The sequence below is a fragment of the Myotis davidii genome, unplaced genomic scaffold, assembly GCF_000327345.1.
Source record: "Myotis davidii unplaced genomic scaffold, ASM32734v1 scaffold209, whole genome shotgun sequence".
In the NCBI taxonomy this organism is placed as follows: domain Eukaryota; kingdom Metazoa; phylum Chordata; class Mammalia; order Chiroptera; family Vespertilionidae; genus Myotis; species Myotis davidii.
Window position 1 is genome coordinate 1,240,144 of NW_006300047.1, and position 6,507 is coordinate 1,246,650.

At 49.0% G+C, this 6,507-nt stretch overlaps 1 protein-coding gene across 1 annotated transcript in view; it reads right to left on the reverse strand.

Annotated features, from left to right (window-relative positions):
- The window catches only part of LOC102763755 (sorting nexin-29), a 440,536-nt gene that overhangs the window by 341,097 nt on the left and 92,932 nt on the right, over positions 1-6,507 (reverse strand). The gene's annotated exons all lie outside the window — the stretch shown is intronic.

Consider the following 6,507-nt stretch of genomic DNA (forward strand, 5'->3'; position numbering starts at 1 on the left):
GCTTTGAAAAGGCAGGAGACCCAGCCCCAGCAGGCCCCCCCCCCCCTCAAGCTCTTGGGGGGGGGGGCGCAGCCTCAGGTCCCCTGGCCCAGCACCGGGCGGGGGGTGCAGCCTCAAATCCCCCAGCCTGGCGCTGGGGCAGGGGGTGCAGCCTGAGGTCCCCATCAAGCCCTGCCGGGGTGAGGGGCGTGGCCTGAGTTCCCCCATCAAGCCCTGCTGGGCGGGGGACACAGACTGAGGTCCCCCGTTAAGCCATGTGGGGTAGGGGCGCAGCCTGAGGACCTTCGCCCTGGCCAGGTGCCATACAGCCTCAGGTCCCTGATGTTCGGTCGTGACATTACAGCGCCCCAGCTAATTTGCATATTCCTCTATTATTATATAGGATGAAATGATAACCTAAGGTAAAATTCCCTAAACCATCACAATGGAAAACATACCAAGAGTTGAAAACATGTGTGCTAAGTGGGGGGAAGTTGGTGATGGGGAGAAAATTATAGGGCTAGCTCCTGGACCATCTACCAAGTGGCACAGTAACCTGGGACAGCTTGGATGCCACCTGGGGCATCTCTGGGGTAGTGGAAGGGTGGAAGGGGATAAACTGGGAGGTGGAGATGTGGCAATTTGCATAGAGTGGCTGTATGGATAAGAGGTCCCCGGCTGCAGCGTCCTGGCCTCACTACTCCTCAGTGTAATCTGAGTCCATTCAGCTGCTATAATAAAACATCATAGACTGAGCACTTTATGAACCATAGAAATGTACTGTCCACAATTCTGGAGACGGGAAGTCCAAGATCAGGGTGCCAGGTGAGGGCTCTCTTCTGGGTCACAGGCTTCTCACTGTGCCCCCACATGGTGAAAAGAAAGATCTTCGGGGCCTCTTTTATCAGGGTACCAATCTTATTCATAAGTGCTCCACCCTCATGACCTAGTCATAACTCAAAGGCCCCCCACCTCCTAATCCCATCACACTAGGTATTAGGATTTCAAAGTCTGAATTTTGGGAAGGGACACAAACACTCAGAGCAAAAAATACTCCTGAAAATAAGCAAGTTTGGCATGCTCATCCTGAAAGCCTAGAATCCGCACTCAGGAGAATTCCTTCCTTTATTTATAAAAAAAACTTGTTTGAAGGGAATAATAAGTGTAAGGCTTCCAGACCTAGATGCCCACACATTGTTGGCACACGGCGGCATGCCCTGCCTGGGTGATGGTGGAGCATGTCCCCTTAGGTAATCTATAAGTGGGGAAAACTGAAGGTTTAGGAGTCAGAAAACCAGGTTCCTCACACACCTCACCACTTAATCTACCTGGGAACCACGCCTGGCACACAATAGGTGCTCAATAAATATTTACTGAATGATATACTAGCTGTGAGGTCTTGGGTAAGTTACTTAACCTCACTAAGACTCTGTTTTCTTATACAGAAATAATATTACCTGCACCTCAAGACTGCTGGGGGCTAAATGAGAAAATGTAACTCTAAACAGGCACAATCCTGGGCACATATGAACTATGCTGAAGCGTATTATTGCTTTACTAGGTATTGTTTTTACACAAGGTGTGTTAACCCCTCCTTTCAGCCTCCTCGCCAAGCCAAACCACAGAGACCCATGAGCAGCAGAGAACACCTGCTTTAGTCCCACCCCTCCTGTTCTCAGGTTCCTCTCCACATCAGCAGGACACCCAATGGGAGAACAAAAGGCCCCACGCCAGAGGATATAAACCAACAGCTCACACCAGGGAAACACCCCGAAGGAATGCAGTCACACAGCTACAAAGTGCCACGTTCCCGGTTCTACAGCAGCAAAAACGCATAAAATGTCAGCACCTACGGTTGGTGAAGTGTAAAGAAATTGGCAGCTGTCACACTCCTGGCAACACACTAACTGAACAGAAATGGCTGCTCACAGAAGCCCAGAAAGGCAGGCCTAACTGTGGTCCACTAGCCCACAACCAGGAATTTGCTGCAAAGGAGCAGGTGTGCAAAAAATAATAATAATGGGCAAGAGTCTTAGAATGCACTGACTACAAGCTTAGAGCTTCTCATTTTTTTCTTTGCAATGAATAAAGAAACAGCAAAAATTTTAAAAAGACCTGACGACCCCCCAAAAAAATAATCTGGTAAATTGTAATAAATCAAGTACCAGGCTATTCTGCAGTCATTCAACAGGATGAGCAGGAGATGAAGAAGAAAAGGATACTATGAAGTAATGTTAAGAAAGCAGGAAGATTTAACTTTGGGTGATGGGCACACGGTGCAATATATAGATCCTGTAACAGAAACCCCACCTGAAACCTGTATGTTAATGTTGACCAATGTCACCATAATAAATTTAATTTTTTAAAAAAGAAAGCAGAATATAGAATAAGCACATTGATAACAGCTAATAGTGACTCTTGGCTCTGATCCGAATACTCTTCTAAGAACATCACAGCTGATCTCCACAATGGCCATCCGAGATGGGTTTTCATCTTACGTCTGCACAGGGCAGCAAGGCACTGAGAGACTGAAGGCCACCCAGCCAAACCGGAACCCGGCAGCCTAGCTGAGAGGGCACACTGCTCCCACGAGCGCCAGCCATGAGGCAACTCCAACCAGGCACAAGCCTGCACACCCAAAGCCGGAACCGAAGAAGCCGAAAGTGCCCGAGCCAGAGTGTGGGTGTTCTGGTCTGCTCGACACTGTCCTTACTACTCCACTAAATAATTAGATTTCGTCATGGGCTTTCTGTTTTCTTAAGTATAAAGGGCCTGGTAGAGAGACAGCAGTAATGGGGGTCTGCTCAACCACCCTCTCTTGGGTGCTAAATAATAAGACTATACGCCCAAATGCTAGGACCAAGCCCTCGCCTTTGCAGAGCCTTTCAGAGATGTCCAGGGGAGGCTGCTGGGCAGGGGACTGTCAATTGCCCCAGCACTGAGGCTCAGCTGGAGGACAGTGTCCAGGCAGCCACGGGCACAGAGCACTTAATGACATGGAGAAGCCACTGGCGGGGCGTGAGGACACGCTCCCTGCTACGGGGAGCACCAAGGTGGGGTTTCTTTGCCAGGCTCTTCTGGGGTTTGTGAGAGTCAAGCATCTCTCAAGTAGAACCCTGTGTGTCACATGCTGGGATGCGACACTTAATTTGAATTGGGGTCACTCTGGGACACGGCTCCCGGGACACCCTGTGTTATGGACTGAACCATATCCCTCCAAAATCCCTATGTTGAAGCCTCACCCCCAGTGTGACTGCATTTGGAGGTGGGGCTTCAGAGGTCATTAAGGTTAAATGCGGTCTCATCCACAGGACTTACAAGAAGAAGCAGAGACAGCAGGGATGCATGTGCACAGAGAAAAGGCCAAGGAGAGAGCTCTCCCCAGAAACCCGCCCTGCCGGCACCTTAATCTTGGACTGCCAGCCCCCAGGACTGTGAGAAATAGGTGTCTGCTGGTTAAGCCACCAGTCTGTGGCTTATTATTATGGCGGCCCGAGCAAACTACCAGTAATACACCCTGCTTACCCAGACAGACGGCTCTTCTTGTCCTGTGATGACACAGGAGGTAGGGCAGGGAGGGGGTACACAAGTCAAAACCCCCTCCACTCAGTTTCTAAGAACCCTGATTTCTCAGCCAGATCACACACAGGATGGACGACAGTGCTGCCCCCATTAGACTCCCTGAAATTTACAGCCACCTAGAACACAGAACCCCCATATCCACACAGCAATCCCCCACACACCACACTCACAGATACAGAGCGTCAAAATGTGGACGTAGTGACCTATTCCTCAGAGATTCAACTGTACACTCTGGACATGTCTCTACTTGCCAAAGATGAGAAATAATAAACTGGGTTTACATTTTTAGAAAACTGTATGAGTAAAAATAAGAAAAATGGCTTACACCCCTGCCATCAGCATAACTGTTCAGAGCAGCCTCCTCAGTGAACACACACAAGCAGGGCCAGTGACTTCCTCAAGGACAGAAAATGGCTGAGGAAGACTCACAGTCCGCGGTCTCTGTACGCCCCAAAGAGCAGTGACAAAGCGAACCCTGTACCTGAGAGGCGGGGCCTCAGCCCGGGGAGCAGGAACCTACTTGGCAGCCAAAGCTGGGACCTCTGGGTGTGAGAAGCCGCCTGTTCTCTACAAATGTGCCTAGAACGAGGAGCCATGAAGCCTGCTATTCATGTCCCCAATCTCAGGATCACTGTCCTCTTCAAAACAAATGGAAATAAGGCAAAACCCCTGTTCTGTAGATGCACAGGGTCAAGCCTCACCCCTACATGGAGGTGTCCCCACTTAAACAGACAGCATCCCGTGCTGCAAGGACAAGGCGTCACATAACAGTGATCAGAGAGGCCAGCCCCCCTCACTTCTCCAAGCCTTCCGACTGCTTCCAGGGCAACGTCCGGGTCAGCAGAGGACAGCCCTCCACCTTCCCAATGCTCTCACCCACTGGTCTGTCTTTTCAACAATGGCCTCAGTCACAGCCGGCACAGGCAGCAGCGAGGTCAGCTTCATAACACGGTTGCCTTCTCCCTGTCTTCATTTTTACAGTCACCTGCTATTTAAGTCAACCCATTGTGGCTCTCCAGTCACTGTAATCAGATAAACTTACCTCTTTAAATAAAGACTTCCACATTTTTCAAGTGTACATTCAAAAAAAAAAAAGGAATTACAGGGTAAGTAATAGTACCATGGTAAAAAAAAACAACTGGAATTTGAAAACCAGCAACCTTAGTGTTCTCCTAGCCCAGTGATGGCGAACCTTTTGAGCTCGGCGTGTCAGCATTTTGAAAAACCCTAACTTAACTCTGGTGCCGTGTCACATATAGAAATTTTTTGATATTTGCAACCATAGTAAAACAAAGACTTATATTTTTGATATTTATTTTATATATTTAAATGCCATTTAACAAAGAAAAATTAACCAAAAGAATGAGTTCGCGTGTCAGTGTCATAGGTTCGCCATCACTGTCCTAGCCCATGTCCCACATCCTGGGCGATCTATAAATATCTGCTCGGCTGAATCTAAGACTGCAGAGCGTCCTAAAATACTGTGCAGAGTGAGGCGGGTCATTCCCACCACACCAACCTCACAGCCTCTGCTCATGTCCTCCTTCACCCCTGAGTCAGAGGACACTGGCTGCTCCCAAACGCCCCTCTTCCTTCCTTAGCAATGACAGCCCTAATGGGGGTGGGGCACGTCGCCTCCGAGGCCACGCCACCGATGTACGCAGCCATCCGAGGGGGATACGGCGTGCACCTTCTAGGAAGGGGCCTGACAGCCGGAGAGGATGTGACCTTTGTGTACTATGGACCCACTCTGCAGTCTGCTGACGCTCATGGGCCTCTTCTCGGGAAAAATGTTTTAAATTACATAAAATAAGACACACACGATTACAAGCAAACAGACTATATTGAAATAGAATTAATAAAATACAAAAAAAAACCCTAGCATAATAATATATAGGATTCTTTATTATCACATTCAAAAACGACCATGTTTTCACGCAGAAATGATACTCTGAGACTCTTTCATGCCAGTTTTGCAGGTGCCTGTGACTTCTGCCAGTGACACAGTCATCCGTTTTCTAACCACTTCCTATGTCTTGCTGCTACTTTCACAATTAAGAAAATGCTAAATTTCCTAGCGGCTGGGGGGAAAGGTTGTAAATATTTCTCCGTGTAAGTTCAGACCATTGAATCCTACCTGCGGGAATGCAGGCGGTTTCTCCTCTGTCCCTGCTTCCTTCCTGCCCCTGGGATGAGAACAGGGGGCCAGGAGTCCTGGTCTCTGCCCCCCCAGAGCCCACACCAGCTCCCGCCTGCCTCTAAACCAGTGGTTCTCAACCTTACCTGCACATTAGAATCACCTGGGAATCTTTTTAAAATCCTGATTTCTGGGCCTCATCCTCAGGAAAGTCTGTTTCTTTGTTACTAATGTTGTGGCCCCACCCCATAACAAAGAAACAGAATTTCCGGAGGATGAGGCCCAGAAATCAGGATTTTAAAAAGATTCCCAGGTGATTCTAATGTGCAGCCCAGGTTGAGAACCACTGCTCTAAACAGACCTGCCTAGCTCATGAAGACATAGCAGGCTCATCTTGATCACATAAAGCCACTCAGACCTCTTAATCGCTACTCCTCTAACACTTTTTTCTGGGTGGTGAGGTTGGAAACAGTTTGAACCTGATCACTAGCAACTTTCATTCATCTTTGAGAGACGCACGCTTCCTCACTTAGAAAAATGACTCCTCCAGAGCTACAAAGGACACACAACTAAACAACCCTGCTGTAGCTGACAGCCTTCCAGGAGGTGAACCCTAAAGCCCTGAACGAGAGAAGACTGCCCTCTAACCTAGTGCTGCCCCACTCCAGGAGCATGTCCTGGAAAGTGTGCACAAGCCCACGCATCACATGCAAGCACGGCTCAGTGAGCCTGCAACCACACACCACACTCCACGTCCGCGCCAGGGTTGCACACACCTGACCTGACCCCGCACTTCACAACAGTCGTGT